General features: G+C 43.8%; 1 protein-coding gene across 5 annotated transcripts in view; it reads right to left on the reverse strand.

The window, feature by feature from the left end:
* Positions 1-17,291, reverse strand: part of GALNT13 (polypeptide N-acetylgalactosaminyltransferase 13) — a 1,280,472-nt gene that overhangs the window by 780,782 nt on the left and 482,399 nt on the right. The window lies entirely within an intron of this gene.

Here is a 17,291-nt window from a genome sequence, read left to right on the forward strand (position 1 = left end):
CATCACACGACCCTCGACCTCTGATGACATCACATGAAGTGATGTCATTTGACCCCACCCGAACTTATATCGCAGCAAGCGATGGAACACAACTTTTCACATCACATAACATTGTTCCCAAGTACACTACGAAAAATATGGTTACGATATCACTATAATGTGATATACATTTCATACAATAATGGATCGCCATATGTATTGTTAAGATCAGTATGTATAGGCCCATATTACCAAATTACTGGGAAAGCAAGCAGGCGTTATGGCCAAATGATTATGATGTGTTATATAGCGCTTAAGCGCTTTATATAGAAAAATTATGCATACAATATCACCCAACCTGTGTTGGTACTCATTTATCGACCTCAGAAGGATGAAAGGCTGAGTTGAGGTGTTTAAGAACAGACTCAATCAGTGACTCACCCCCTGAAGTGTGCCTGAAATAAACCTTTAATGAGTCTAGCAATTATTGTATAGAATTCCATGAAGACACATAATTTGGTATTCCTATTCTTTCTTATTTAGGGTCACTGCTGAAAGTGCTAGACTTGTGGAACCCGTTCTTTTTATTTATTTTTTTTTTTTAAGGGGCCTGACCAAGAATGCCAGTCACTCCAGAAGCAAATAGCACATGGCGTTGGCCACAGCGCAGGAGCTTGCATTAAAAATAAAAGACACTTTTTTTTAGGGGTAGCAAGGGATGCCACAGGGGTAGCAAGGGAGACCTCATACATAGTATGCTCTATGCCGCCAGTTAACAGTGGGATTAACACAATAAATAAAAGGCGGATATGAAATATACACCACGCAGATGAACACATTATTGCCACCAGAATGTTGAGGCCCTGTAGATATGCAAAGAGTCATTTATTTTAGTTGTGATTCCTACGGGTATCGACATCCACCTGTGCGAGAAAACTACAATATTGATATAGAAAGTACGTGTGACGTGCAGATTTGTTGGAGGATAGAAAACTGGGGAAGGTAGGCACCACCGTCTGTACAATATGTCGAGAAATGTATGAAAAACTAACTTAAGTATCGGGCACAGCAGCACTGCAGTAAACGCCTAGGCACATGGGGTAATCAACACAGAGTGGCATGTCAATGTCATGTAACCGAGAATACCTGCTCCTGTCAAGATCTTACTAATGTCTAAAAACAGACAAGATCAATAGTCAAATGTTTGCTAAATGCATACCTTGATGCAAGCATAGCAGAGTTTGATCAAAAAGTAATTATCTGCTCCACTTTCAACTTCTCTATATGACAAAGAAGAAGAGGTCTCTACCTCCTGAAGGAAAACATTTCGTATGAAAATACCATCTCTGTGATATCATTATAATATTAAAGAAATGGAGTGTGTCTTTATTAAACTTACCAACTGACAGCAAGTACCATGTGTACGCATGACACCATGGCGGGTAGAGAACAGGTAACAACCTACCTGTCTGAATTCATGGGAGATGTGAGGCCATGAGAGCGCGTTAGACGTGACATTCATTCATTATTATCTGTTTTCTTCTTCTTGTCTGTCTCTTTATTGTATGTACTCCGGATTTTGGGTTTTGTACGAATACACTATGGACTGTGGTTATATTCAAATTCCTAGAACTAGAAAACGTAAAGGAGTGGGGCACTCCAGGTGTAACGAGAGTTCACATAGATTTCAGAATTACCATAGAGTATTGAGTGTAATGCTTTCAAAAGTATGAATGTGACTTCTGGTGCAGCAGGTTATAGTCTCCAGGCCTATTGAGACTCAATACAATACAAAAGACATCCAGCCTGTTGTTGCCAACAGGTAACCCCATTGTACTCTATGTGGACCAAAGTCATACAGTGAAGTTTGTATGTTCAAGTTGGTAGTGCTGTGAACCAACAATCTCCCTAAATGTGCCTATCAAAATATATATATATAAAAATAAAAAAAAAATATCACACTATTTAAGTAGACTAAGCTTTTTGAAATGTTAATGTTGTCTGGGTTCATGCACCGACCATCAACACAACATGAAAAGGTAAAAGCATATTTAGAAACATAGATTCACTTGTGCTCATACAATGTTTTTTAAAAATCCAGAGCAAATAGCAACCATATCTCCTCAACATTAAACATGAGTGAACGTAATTAGTGTATCGTTTCCAAAAACGACTAATGTTACAACCAATAAGCTCCAATTCGGATCAAAACGGTTGCCAACGCGTTTGGGGTTACAAATTCATCGTCAGGGCTTGGAGCTCAATGTTGTTTCATGTCCTTGTAGCAATAATCACAGATTCATCTGTAAATCTATAATATAACATGTAAACTGTCTTAGTTCGGATCATCTAGATCATAGAACTCTCAAACTGTTTAAAAGGTATCATTCTACATACAGGATTCATCAGTACATTAACCTCCAATCCCTTATTGAACTACTCAATGAGGTTTACAACCTGTATGGTAAAAAAGAATTGTATAAAACAAGTCTACTCCCTAGGTTCTTGACATACAGAACTTTAAATGTTAGACTCCTTCAAATGAGGTACCCTACTCACCCAGCTTCTAATAGTTATTTGACATAGCGGAGAAGGTCGGATGGCCAACTCAGTTGTAGACAATGGACATAGAAAGAAAACATGATGCTTCGTGTGGATTCCAGACTGATCAAATAGTCAGTATCTGAAGAGAAATGAGGAGGGCCCTCAGAGAGAGCTCCCTGATTACCACGGGGTAATCACAAGTCTCCACAAGTGGGAGGGAAGACCCTCCACCCTTGGGCAGCTGCAGCAGAACATACAGTTTGATACAAATTGTATATATATGAAGAGGTCTCAAACGGACCTAAAGCTTGTAATACAAGCAACGGATCACCCACCATCACCCGTGTGCTCATAGGGAGACAACTATGCATCCCTCCCTTTATGTCAGTAGCAATAAGCAATGGTCTTAACCCTTATTAAAAAGAACACAGACTGGACGTACAGATGCATCCCATCTGCGCCTACCTAGTGTGTTCTCTTCGAAATCCAAGCCGGTCGTCTGCAAGACGACCGGGTGTCCGGACTGGATGTTTATCTGGAATTGTCATGACTCCCAGGTGCATGGGCAACATCTCGCAGGCCCCGACAACCGCCATATTGGTGTGGGAACTCCCACGGGGATACATGGTGGTGATAAACCACTCGTGTGTAAAGAAGGATGCTCATCCTCCCAGGCTTATGTGATGATCTACAATTCCTATCTTGTAAATATGTCATGTGCCCATAGGTTGCCTGATAATGGACTAGGTCGGAAATGCATTGGCAGAGCTGAGGAATGTTATTCTTGCCTTCCTTGATTGAGATCATTAAAATTCTGACCACTTACATTATTCATGAATGATGTTTGTGAAGCTTCAATGCAAATGCATTCCACATTTTTCAAGATATTCGATAGAACTACAGTGCCTAAATTCAATGAACACTTTGTGTGAGCACGTAGTTTCCTGGAATTTGTTTTCGAGGATATTGACCCACATTTGTGGAAGCATACACATGTGCATGCCTGGACTAATAACACATTTTCAGGTTTCCGTGTTTTCTACATTCTTGCCATATTCAGATGACACGAACAAGTCAAGACAACCTGCAAAAATAGCTGTCTGAAAAGTTATGGATTTATTGCAGCCATTGAGAGGATCCTTATCGAGATTCGTGTAACATTTAGTAACTAAAAGCAGCCATTTCTTTCTGAAAAGTAAATGTCTCATTGAAGATAAGAAGCAGCTTCTGATGTTATAAAACTCCCTAGCCAAGTGTGCCATAATGCACTCATTTGCCAAGCAATGCTGAAGCCCAACACACAGCGCTGGGTTAAAATACTTAGCATGTCTCCCATTTTTCTGTTGTATAGAAATTGCAAGATTAATAGTAACATGTCATTATTTATTTTAGTTTGTAAAAATAAAAATGAAAAGGAGGTCGTTGCTGCCTATGCATAAGTCAAAGAAGTTAGCTTTGCCAGGGGGTGTTTTCTTTAATCCAGGGCAAGCTTGTTTAACAGTGTTGTGGCTCAATGTCCAAGTAATTGGCTAATATGCGAAGTGCAAACTAAACCCAAAGCATTAGAATGCAATGGTCTGGACAATTGGCATTATCACATAGAATGGGTTAAAAACAATTACAAAGAAAACGGCATTATTGCCGATTTTATATATTTTTTAAAAATCATTTTTGTTTTACCAATTGTATGTGTTCTGGAAACGTTATGAAGGATAATGTGCCATCACCTAGCAATGGAAGGTTCATAATGGCAGCATCTTTAAGGATGAAAGCTAAAGGAAAAGCACCATGCTGAGACCACTCCGTCAAAGGCAGGAAATACCTTGGGCCTCATTACGGCTTTGGCGGTAGCCATGCCGCTATTGGCGGCATGGCTGCCACCAAAACCCGGTCCGGGTTCCCTGAATGGGGAATTACCGGGCCATTCCGAGTTTGGAGGGCCCGGTAATTCCTCCCTCAGGGAACCCGAGCCCGGACCTTCCCCATTCCCATTTGAGCCCCCATAGGGCTCAATGGGAATGGGTGCAGGGAGCTAACAACGTGCCGATTACGACCGGCCCATTGTTAGCTCCCTGGTCCCCTTGCGGGATCCGGTAACGATGCCTGGTTTTACCAGGCGTTTTACCAGGCATCCTTAACGGGTCGCGCGAATGAGGCGGAATGGGTTTAACGAGTCCGCATCCATTTGCGGCACCCGTTAACCCATTCCGCCAGGGTATTAATGAGGCCCCTTGTCTTTTCATCATTTAGCACAACATGGTTAACCTTTGTCCAAACCTGAGGTCATGCAAGGCCATCCAGTGACATAAAGTGGACCTGCCACAGATCCCAGCGCATTAAAATGCAGTTGTATATCATTAGCTTGCATATGCTATGTAATACCATGCGAGCACATTACAAATAAAGGTTTGTCATGTACTCATTGAACATCAGGGATGGCGAGGAGGAGCTGCCGAGAGTCCGTAATCGATGCTATTTAAATTGGATTGGAAATTACCAAAAGAAAATATGCGAGCAAAGGTACAACAAATAGTGATACCGGTACATTACACCACAGAACATCATGAACACTGGATCACTCACGTTGTGTTCTGCTACCCATACACGGACACCCAACAGTATTTTCAAAGCTTCATGTCCATAGTCAAACTCATATTTCGGTCTCACACCCACCAACACGGTTTCCCAGTAATTCTCGGAAAAATAGTGACATTCTGATGGCCAAACATTGAGCAGATGTTTACAATGAGAGCTCACGTCTCACAGCTACAAAATGACAGGCTTAAAATGAGAGATGTATAATTGAAAACTAGACATATGAGGACTGTGCAGAATAGCTATCTGGCGTAAAAAGCCAGGTTTTCTTGAATGGTATTAATAATAATAAAAAATATGTGCATTTCATCTCAGAATGGACAGTCTGCTAGCCATGACCTGCTTTCATTAAAGTCCTTGCCAAAAGCCAGAGAGTACACCTGTGCCCCGCTTCATTGGTATACTGACCTGGGCTCCAATGGCACACAGCCGGTTCCGAGGTCACATGTGCCCTGTTTGACAGTTTCTGTGAAAGCCAGTCACTGCAGTGCCGAACTTGCATTTAAATCTACACTTCTTTCTAAAACCATCACAATTATGATAAACCATAAACTGGTGGCAGGATAATATGGAACTATATGCCATACCTAGGTTTATTATTTAAAGCCACAAATGACTTGTAGCATACCAATGCCATTGCTGTGTGATCAGACTGGCTATGAGAGGGAATGTGGATTCTAGGCATCTGTCTGCTTTCCAGAGAAAGGAACAATGACAGGATGCCTGCCTCTGGCGACTCTCTGGGAGGAGGGCAACTTCTCCCTTCCATGCCCTGTAGCTACCAGTAGTAGATCTGCTTGGAGCCTGGCTTCAAAGAGGCATTTCCATATCAAAGACCTGCTTCCAATAGGAGGTGGCACACCAGAGAGTCTTTCAAAATGCAGGCTAGAGAAGGGGACAGAATTAGGGCAGAAGCACACAAGTGGGTTTAAGGAAGGGTTCCTTCATCTTATTTTCGTTGGGCTTCTCTCTCCTTCCTGCCCCTCCACCTCCAGCATAACTTGTCACGATAGGTATGATATTAGGATGCAAGGTTCACTTGTCTCAGATCTATGAATGTTTACTGTTTTTATATTTTGCTGAATGGCAATTCTGTTGAATTCTTTGTGGATGACGTTGAGGCTTTTCTTTTTTTAAAAACAAACAGCTGCTTTTCTTTTTTAAACAAACAGCAAGGGGACCCCTGCACCCTCCCTTCCTTACCCATCCCCCTTACTATATACCATACCCCAATTTACCATCTGCATGTTTGTGGTAAGAAAAAGCGGCAACAAATGCAGCAAAAATAAATTCTGCGAAATTGTTCTTTGACAAACTGGGTAATACCTTTGTCTGAAGGATGAGGATTAGACCCCTTAACTCAGGCTTGCTTTCATCCAATCCCCTGGGACCTTTTACCAATGAAAGAGGGGATATCCCATTGTTAAACCGTCAATGACATTAGAAAGACTTCATTGGATGCTGTTGGGAGAGTAGTCCTTTCCAAAGTCCTCTGCCAAAGGCAAGTCAGGTGTTCCAAAGCAAATTAAACTTCTTCTCGTTACCCATCCCCAGAGCACAATGAGGGCGACTCAGTTGAGGATCAAGGCCTGCCACTATGCTAGAAAAAAATCTATATGCTGGGAAAGCAGAAATTGAAAAGGACTCACTATGCTCTAGAGCTCCCCGACTCACAGCATCCAGAATGCCAAAAAAGACATATCTCCTGTTTTGGATTGCCCAAGCCAAATCAAACTGCATTCTAACTCTGTTTTCTGTTTAGAACACTGAGGACTCCCAAATGCTGATTCCAAACTTTGAACAGCTGTTGCTGAATCATCTTACTGTCACAATGCTACATCACCCCACTAGAGCCTTGTTGCTTGTCTAGTTCTAGCACCAGTACACTGTGCATGGGACTTTGAACAGCTGCAAAGAATCATCGAACCGTCAGAACTTTGCATTGCAGCTTGGCTCAAACCGCTGGATCATTGTGTCAGTCAGACAGCACAAGTGGTACTGATCATTTCGAATCACGGTCGATCATCAAACCATTGACCTGCATTGTGTGATACCATCTTAGAACCACACCTGGCACTGCTCAACCAGCCCAATGCTGACTGGTGCCAGGGATCAATGGAACTCGCAGCACCCAAACCCAGTTTGACCCACATCTACAGCACCTTGAAGCCTGGTTTGATCCCCATCGAAATGCCTAAGAAGTGGAATTAGGTACTTACAAGAGCCTTATTGCCCTGGTAAATTTGTGGGGAGGACAAGTGACCGGTTAAGGCTGTTGTGCACCTTTTTCTTAAAGAAACATTTCCTTTGAGTGACATTATTGCTATTCGATCAGTTTTATGTCGATATGAGCATATCATAAAAGCAATGTGTACCGCTTTCCTTCTTGCTTAAGTATCCAGATTGCCCATACATCTTTCTAATATATGTTCTGTATTCTTTTACAGAGTTGTGTTTTATAGTGTTTTTTGTTGTTAGTTCTATCACCATGCAACAGACATCGCCAACCTACCTCATCACCAAACACAACCTTGACACCATCTTCATCCCCAAGACCTGGCTGATACCAACCTCCACCCACATCCTAGATGTCCTTGTCCCCAACAGCTACAGCATCCAATGTAGAGACCGACAGAACAAAACTGGCAGAAGTCTTGCAGTCGTCCGCAAGACCATAGAGCCCTGCACCAGACTTGCTGTCTTTGAAGTTCTTCCCTGCGACATCCCGCTCTCCCCGACAGACACAGTCACCTTAACTCTGATCAACAGACCACCCAAGTCCAACACTGCATTCATCAGAGACTTTGCTGACCTGGTCACCACCATGTCCCTCATGCACACCAACAACATCTTCCTAGGCGACTTCAACCCCCCAGGCAACAAAGCCACCAAACCGATAAAGGACGCTCTCCTCAGTCTTCACGACACCCTCAGTCTTACACAGCACACGAAAGACCCAACACAAGAGAAAGGTCACGTGCTCTACCTAAACATTACCAAACTGTCTTCCCTCCACTATAGCTCTCCTCACCCACTTGACTGGTCTGACCACCTAGCCGTGCCTTTCAACATCATGCACACCACCCCAGTCAAACACTCCCAGCAGAAACCCATCAGACAAACCTTCAGGTCCTTCAAGAACTTCCAGTGGAAGCCCTCACGGAAGACCTCGCCAACCTCCACCTTACATAGACGGAACAACCCCAACCGAACTGCGGCTCTCTACTGGAAGCACTCAACACCACCCTATCAGCCTCCATCGATGGACAAGCACCTCTGAAACAACGCACCTGCAAACCGAACCCATCAGCACCCTGGCACATGCAAGAACTCAACCTCAACAAAAGAGTAATGAGGAAACAAGAGAAAACCTGGAGGCGCTCCAGGACAGCATCCGACCTGGCACTCCTCAAGGAACAACGAGCAACCCGCTGACAACTTGTCAACAAAACCAAGGCCTCTTACTATCAGAGCACTACAGCAGAAGCCAAAAACAAAAGCAGATTCCCTTCTTCATGATATATGATATGATATATGATATGGCATTTATAACGCACCTATACACAAGTGTTTCAAGGCGTCAAGGCTCGACGAGGCAAGGGAGGGGGAACAGAGGGAAGACAGACAACGATCCTACTAGCCCAGGTGTCATTCAGATCACGCAAGTGAATGGGGAGGGAGGAGAAGTGCGGGGGATAGGACTGTGCAGTACATGGGATAAGACTAAATAACAATAGGTAAAGGTACGGCCAGCAGGTAGCAAGTGCAGGGGTAAGTGCAGACAACAGGTATCAAGTGCTGGTAGTGGGACTGTAGGGATACAGAAACAGTCCCCAAGTGCAGGGGTTTACCAGGAAGGCAGTGCAGGAGTGTGACTGGCAGGGGAGTTGACCTGAGCCCGAGATCAGAGGGTGGCCAGGTAACCAGTGCACTATCAGTGTCAAGCACCAAGTCAACCCACCACATGCCACTGTCATACCACACTCCAGTGAAAAATCCACCGCCATCAACACCCTTTTCATCAACAAAATCAGCAAGATTTGCCAAGCACATAGGCACCTGCTCTGCATCCACAGACCTACGTCAAGTCACCAAAATCACCACACCGAGGACAATATTCAAGACACTCTTGCCAGAACGCCTGGCTGCCCTCAAAGCCACATCATATGCAGACAACATCCTCCCAGTATCCATCCTCAAGTCCCTCTCTGCAGAAGCTCTCCTTCCCTACTTGGAGATCATCAACAGCTCCCTAACTCAATGCATCTTCCCATCGACCCTAAAAGGAAAAATCCTCTACTAAAAAGCCCACTCTGGATCTCGACAACCTAGGTAACTTCCGCCCCATCATCCATCTTCCCTTCCTAGGTAAGATCATCGAGACCGTGTAGCCCCACAACTGCAGCAATACATCAACACCAACGCCAGTAATTAACTGGCTGACGACAGCTACTGCCAAATGAATATATGAAAATGCTCACGCCTGTTTGCTACACAGCATCTGTACCATATGATTGTAAACTTGTATTTGTAAACTTGCATCTGTAACTGGTAATTATCTGTAACATGTAACTGTAACCCGTAACTTATGCTCTAAGCTGTACATCTTCTTACTTTCTGCGCCCTTATACCCCAGGGTCCGGTGCGCATAATAAATACTAAACAAACAAACAAACAAACAAACAATCTCCTCCAAACCTACCAGTCCGGGTTCAGACCCAGATGCAGCATAAGACAGCAACCACAAAGGTGGTCGATGATGCCCTCAACATCCTTGATGACAGCCTACCCCCCCCTCATGGATCTACTTAACCTCTCTGCCGCTTTTCACACAGTAGACCACAAGACACTTGCAGACAGCCTTCATCAGCGCATGGGGTTCAGCAACCTTGTCCTATGCTGGTTCAAGTACTACCTCGCCAACCACCAATAGTTTGTTCAGAGGAACTCCTCTAGATCGCCAATAATACCAGTCACCTGTGGAGTCTTACAAGGTTCCAACCCCCTCCCAATAATCTTCAATCTATACATAGAGCCGTCCTAGCCACACACAACATCCACAAATACGCCAAAGCGACACAGCTATACCTCAAAGACATCCATAGGCTCAAAACCTGGCTCTCGCTGATCCAGAATTGAATGTACAGCGCAGATATGAAGCACAACCCCTCCAAGAACGAATTCCGACTCAACACCAAGCACCCATACATACAGACCTGGCTATCAACACTGAACTCTGAGGGCTGCACACCTGAGCTCATTTCCTGCGTCAAGTCCCTCGGGTTCCACATCGACAAACACCTCTCCGTCAAGACACACATAGCTAAGAAAACTCAAGACAGCTTGGTATCAGCTCTCCCTCCTACGAAAAGTGAAGCCCTTCCTCCCTCACGACTGCTTTAGATCCCCCATTCAAACACTGGTCCTAATCCACCTGGATGGGAGTAATGCACTCTTCAAAGGCCTCCTGTCATCCTCCATTATGCCCCTGAGAAGTGTCCTACATGTGGCCACATGCCTCATCAAGGGTCTACACAGATACGACCACATCACCCCGGCCCTCACCGACCTTCACTGGCTCCCACGGCACGCACACATCACATTCAAGTCTTGCTGCATCATCTATGAGCTGTCGTCCTCATGGCACCAGGCAATCCTGGGGAGAAACACAGCGGACAGAGCACCACCAGAAGCCAGGACACATGCAGACTTGAAATCCACTACTCCAGAAAGGAAAGGACCAGAAAACAAGCCTTCTCTGCCTGCGCACCAAGACTGTGGAACCTCTTCCCCGTCAGCATCAGACTCGCCCCCCATGCTCCTTCAATTCAGAAGAGAAATCAAGACCCACCTCTTCAAGGAATCTCTTTGCCTTAACACCTAGGCAATCACATTGCCACTTGTGCCACCTGCCTTGCTAGACGCTGCCCGTCCCTCTCTTACCCGACACCCAGTACAGCTGTACCTCTCCTGTGTGCCTCTCTGTATCCCACCCCCGTTGTATATCTGTTCTGTTGTTACCTCTGAAAAACACTCCGTCATGGATCTGTACTAATGTATAGCTCTGTAAAGTGCACTGTTATGTATCTGTATTGCTGTATACCTCTTTAGAACGTTCCGTTGCTTCTCGAAGCTAGGTCCACGCTCAATAAATACCATAATAATAATAATAATTGATTTGTTTCATTATTGTATATATTTTAATAGATTTTTGATTGGGCATTCTTTCATTTTGGGATTTTATACTATTGCTGTGTGTGTTGCTACTGCTCACATTCACACCGTTTCTAAGAGGATAGCCTTCCCTCAGTCCACGTTACCACAAAATGAGAAGGCAGTGCTTTTTCTACTGTTATGACTGTGGTCTCTGTTGGTTTGTAGAATAGTGGGGGCTTAGAAGGTAATCTAGCCAGTACTCATCCTTGTACTCATGCAGAGCCGAAGCCATTATTCATGGATGTTAATTAACATTAATTCCCACGATTAGGTCAGCAATTTTTCTCAAATAGTTATTTTCGTTGGAAAATATGTGAGATTTAAATACAAACAAGAAAATCATTTTGTAAATAGACTAAACAGTGGGACCGTGGCAACACACGTAGACAGGGCAAGGGGTAAACGTTGTGCATGCAAATATCCAGATTAATGCAAAAGTATGGAATCAGTTGTTAAATAGTGTACTGTTCTACTTTAATAACAAGATTTGCTGTGCCGTTTTATTATTCATCGGTATATACTTTGATACAAATTTCCTTCCATTTCCCACTACCTTAAACTTCCAAACGGGTACCCAATTTCAAATGCCCATTAGCAACGTTCAAGTGCCTAAGGTTCAATTTCACTACGTACAGAACAATACATTTATATGAAACATTTTATCAGCTACAGTACTGTACTCATCAACTAGAGTCATGGCTAGTTAACATATGGACAATGTACGCATTTTTCCAGGGGTATGTTTGATTTAGATCTGAAAAAGGGGTTTGTGATTTGGCACTGAAATACAGCTTCATAAAAATAAACATGTAATGAGTTGGAATTACACAGTGTGGTGTTGCAGAAAAGCGCAGTGTACGAACTAGGCACAACAAGCAATGCAACAGGTAGTGAAGCAGAACATGTCATGGTGCTAAATAAAATGAGCAAGCAGGCACACACCATGACACCTGTATAGAAAACAACAGCTATGTGGGTTTTTATTGATCTCCTCAGTTTATTAGGATTAATGTGATCTAATATATTAGACATATCCATGGAAGTAACAAATGTAGCACTGATTGCCCCCTTTTAACTTCTGCTAAGATATCAGACATTATGATTCCATTTAGAATTGTACCCAAAAATTGTCTGAAGCCTACCTGGATCGAGATAAAATGCCTAAGTAGTCCAACCAATGTTTCAGGTCTTTTAGTAGTAGCAAATCAAATATTTTACTGGTAGCAACTTAAATGGCAACAGGCCTATAAATCCTGGATTTGACCCGTTGCCTTTTTTTACAATGGCAATAATAAAATAAGTTTCGCAGGAACTAGGAGTAGTAGTAGTCGTAGTCGTAGTAGTCATTTGAATAGAACTTTAATGGCCTCAACGCGCTTGTGGTGGGAACGTCCTTGGGGACCGAAGTACAAGGTGTGAAGGCTAGAATGTGTGTGTGTCGAGATTCTAAACTAGGGATAGATAAGCCTTCTGATGTTTTGAGCTTCTTAGATCCTGTAGTAGAGAAACAAGGAAAGATGCCCCAAGCAGAAACACCCCGTATTCCGTGGACTACTCACTGCTCACTCCCACAGCCAGGCTGATTTTTGACAGGTGCAGGGGAACCACTCTGTCCCTTTTTGCTTCATGTCTGCATGTGCCTACCTTTTCCTTCACCTCGGGATTAACTCCCATCGGGATCCTTCTCAATGCTACCTTCCAAATTATGAGAAAGAGAGGGCTAATCCTGGTTGCTCCCTTTTGCCCTGGAAGCCTTGGCTCCCACTGCTTATCCAGCTCTCCTTCTAGGTCCCCCTAACTTACCCTTAGGTGGACAGATCTCGCCTCAACACTGCGACACATACTATTGATGGACTGGCAGTTGAATGGCCTGGGCCTAGAGAAAGGGGTATTAACCACGGGCCTTGTTGCTGCCGTACAAGGCTCCCATCGATTATTGACACTTGCTTCTCATGCCCATCTCTGAAAATCAATTTCAAAGATGCCATAGATCTCACCTGGGCCATCTCACTTGCAATCCTGCCTAGGTCTCACAATTCTGGCAAGAGAGGTTTGTGATGTATATGGTTGTTTCTTCATTTAAGACCCAGAAGGTGGCTGACCAGGGTTTCAGGATTTATTGGAATATTTCAAGGTGCATTGCGCACCTCCTCCTAAAGGGTTTGACCTTGCTTGCCTCAGAATTTAATCTACCTTTCCCACTTGGGAACTCCCTGTGAACAGAAGACTGTTGTTTTTTACCCTTGTGAAATGCTAGCATGTATTCCTATCAGTATATTGCCCTAGAGAGTCATTTTCCCAGTGGTGATATCCTTGGGTATGATATTGTGGTACGTGGAGGTGCTTATCTGAAATCCTCACTACACATGCTTTGCCAGAGAGAGCTGTTTTCTCTCCTTGTCTTCCATCATTCACCCTACAGTGATTTTGGATTTCCACAAGGCCATTACCTTGCCTACATTTGAATCAGGTGGTGGGATGACTGAGGACCCTTCCCTCACCCACTGGATCTTTGGAGGATTGCATTGGTGTATTTTGATCATATTTCTTCCTATCATTCAGGTGATTTTGTGTTTGCCTCTGTTGTCAGGTGCATGTCGTTTGGAAGCTTGCAATGCCCACACCTAGTGACATTTATGGGGGAGCCTCCAGAGCAATGGCTTCCTTTTGAAAGGCAGCATGGGTGTTCCTCTGGGGGACATATTCCGAGAGTCTACATGGGTCTCTTCTGACACTGCTACATCCAGGCTGTGTGTGGAATTACTGAAAGCCATGATCTTGTCAGCTCTCCTTTCTTGAGTAAGGGACTGACAAATGTACTCAGATGAATACAAATGTGCTTTTCAATGCAGATTGTTTGGTCTTATTGTTTGTCGATATCCAGTGTACTCAATAGAGTAGGAACAAAGCTGTGGAAGAAGGGTGGGGGGAATCTCTTGATCACTTCCCTAATCTGCCCAATCCCAGTCCTATGAAATCACCCACACTCCATGGGATATTGATGAATAATGCTGTGCTATCTTCAAGTGTTGCGAAATTCACCTGGACCGCCTACAGCACCTCTTACCATTATTATAGTCTTGTGCGCTGTTAGTGGGAACGCCCTGGGAGGACCGAAGTCCAGAGTGTTGGAGGTCATGGAGTACCATTAGGATGTGTGTGCATTTATCCAAAAAAAGGCTTAGCAGGGCTGGCCAGGCTCTGGTAAAGAAGCAACCAATGTGGCCAGACATGTGGATGGATGCTAAGAGGAGTCGGGGTGGCGTCAGTGCTAGAGACTCGCTATTTGTACAGCTTGCCCGCAAGACCTTAACAGTAACGGTGTCATTAACCCTGGGAATAGAATGTAATACAAGGACTGGGATTACCAGACGGTTAAGAGGGACTCATTCTAACTGAAACAAAACCTGTTCCGATACTAATGAGACAAATATTGCAATTAAGCAGAGGAACAAACACCATGTTCATGAAAGGCAGAGCTACATGAAATACACAAAGTGGGAGATGAGTAGAGTTGAAAACTTAAACCAGAAGATAACAAGATGTGCATGTGATCTAGTGAGTGAAATGAAAGAAGATAGAAAACCCAGTGACAAAACACAGCAACCAGGAGAAGGGAGTCAATCTCCTGTCCTTAGTTATTTACTTTAGTGGTAGAGTCAGCTAGGTTTAATTAGGACGGTGGAATGATTTTGTCTTTGGACATTCATCCTGACTAGCACCTTAGTTGGTAAAATAGGTAGAGAACACCCCATACATACATGGAGAGTTATGCCTCATTTTACTTTAGAAGAAATATCATGCTTAAAATGGCTTCACAGCCTCGGTGTCCTTCTTATAATCCTCCACACTACAGATCTGTCTTCATGAACATTATTGCTTTTACTTGCCTTTCACCCCTGTGCTTGCCTTTCACCCCCAATTCATTACCCAGGGTGCTGCATTTATTCTCTTTGCTTATTCTGTGTTCTGTCCTCAGGGGAGGTTTTTGTGTAGTATTTTCCTAGTTAGTTATTATACATGGCGTGTTTAATTAAAGTGTAAATATTTTCATATAATCTTGATAGAACAGCCCTTTGTTTTGGACTGTAATACTTTGCTATTTGAGTTGCTACTGAACCACATTCACATCACTCTTAACAGTATAGCCTTCCCTCTGCCCATATCACCACAAAAGGTGAAGGAGATATATTGCTTGTCTGTGCCTGTTTTGACTTTGTGATTGTGTTGGCTCTTGGTTTGTAGAAGTGTGAGGTCTGAGTGGGTGTTTTACCCTCTACTCACTCTTGTACACCTGCAGGGCAGAAGTCAATTTGCCACCCACTTCTCTTTCCTTTAAAGGTTCCTCTGATGTTCGTTCCTTTAACAGCCCCTAAATGCCCTCTCCTCCTTTTTCTGATTGCTCCTCTCACCCTTCCTCACTTCCTTTACTTTAATGGCTTTCTCCTCCAATCCTTTTGGCCCATGTTATCCTAATACCTCCTGTCTAATTCCCTTACACTCCAAATCCTTCTCCTGCCTCACTCCCAACTGGTCTCTTCTCCTCTAAATCTCTGCCATCTCCTTGCCTGCTCCAGCCACACTGCTATGCACTAACCCGCACTCCACATATCCAACTCCTACACCTCTCTGCAAAATTAGGCCATTTTCATATTTCCACTGACATGCTAATTGTTAAAATGTCTTCAGCTGGGGTTTCATTTTATTAAGATCTCTGGTTGGGCAACTCGCTGCAAGAGTACAAAATCCCCCAGCACTTTTTGAGAACTGTGTGTGCTGCTAAATGGGACAGTGGCCCAAGGTTTTGATGTGGAGGAATCCACAATCTATGATGCATACAATTTAACGTCCATGGTCAGAGCGCACTTCCCTCGATTCCTACACATGTCTGTTACCTCTCACTGAGGTCTACTCCTCTTGCTGGGCTACTGTCTCCGGTTTCCAGGAAGGCAGTCTCATAAGTAAAAGTGCAGGAAAGTGTACTGAGTGAATACTGTCCTCTCTGAAACCGAGTGAATACTGTCCTCGCTCAAACCATTAAACCGGGAAGGTAAGTCTATATATGTAAAACTGCTAAAATCAAGGAAGAAATACAAGTTCCTCAGCTGTGGGATAAAATGTCATTAGATAACGTGTCTACACCACCCGTCTATAAGACAAGAAAGAAGAAGCCCACATGTGCAACAGCAGTCATAATGAACTGAACAAGTCCATTATTTTTATCATATTAAAAATATGCATATTTTACTACTGGCAAAGGTATACTCCCCACGGGAGACAAAGCCTGCTTTAATAGTGTTGTGCTTGTGGTATATTTCACTGAAATAATCATTTAAAAACAATCTCTTTATGGAGTGACGTCCTTGAAATAAAGGACTTCCACTTCTCCTATTGTGTCAAGTGATTGCTGGAGATGGTTAGTTCTGTATTCTTCAGGAAAATAACTCTTTTAATTATTTGGTTAGATTTTATTGCATCTTTGGGGGGGGAGTTATTTCAAACCACTGTTATCTGGGTGACTTATCTTGGCATGCTGCTAGTACAACGCAGGTTTTACCACAACACATTTGCAGCACAACAAAGAACCTTGCAGTGGGGTAGGTGTGTCTGTTACCATTGGGAGGCGGTTGGGAAGTAAGCTGGTGGGGGGTGTTTGGGGGTTAAGGTGACAAAGGAAGGATTTGGGAGCAGAAGCGGAGTAGGAGGACCGGCACTGGGGAGACACAGCAAAGTGTACATATTGGGATGTGTTGAGAGGATGAAAGGGGGTGTAACCCCCCCTCTTCGTGGGTGCTAGAGCCTGGGGGTGGGAGCAAAGAAGGGACTCCTGTTGAAAGAGGTACATCAGGATGGGACCGGGCAGTGAAGGAAAGAGCTCTCTACCCACTCTGATACCACCATCGCCACTAAATGAAAGACATGTCACCCGCATGTCTTCTTTGCTTGTGAGTCTGTTC

This window comes from Ambystoma mexicanum, chromosome 9, assembly GCF_040938575.1.
Source record: "Ambystoma mexicanum isolate Mex_15411 chromosome 9, UKY_AmexF1_1, whole genome shotgun sequence".
Taxonomy (NCBI): Eukaryota; Metazoa; Chordata; class Amphibia; order Caudata; family Ambystomatidae; genus Ambystoma; species Ambystoma mexicanum.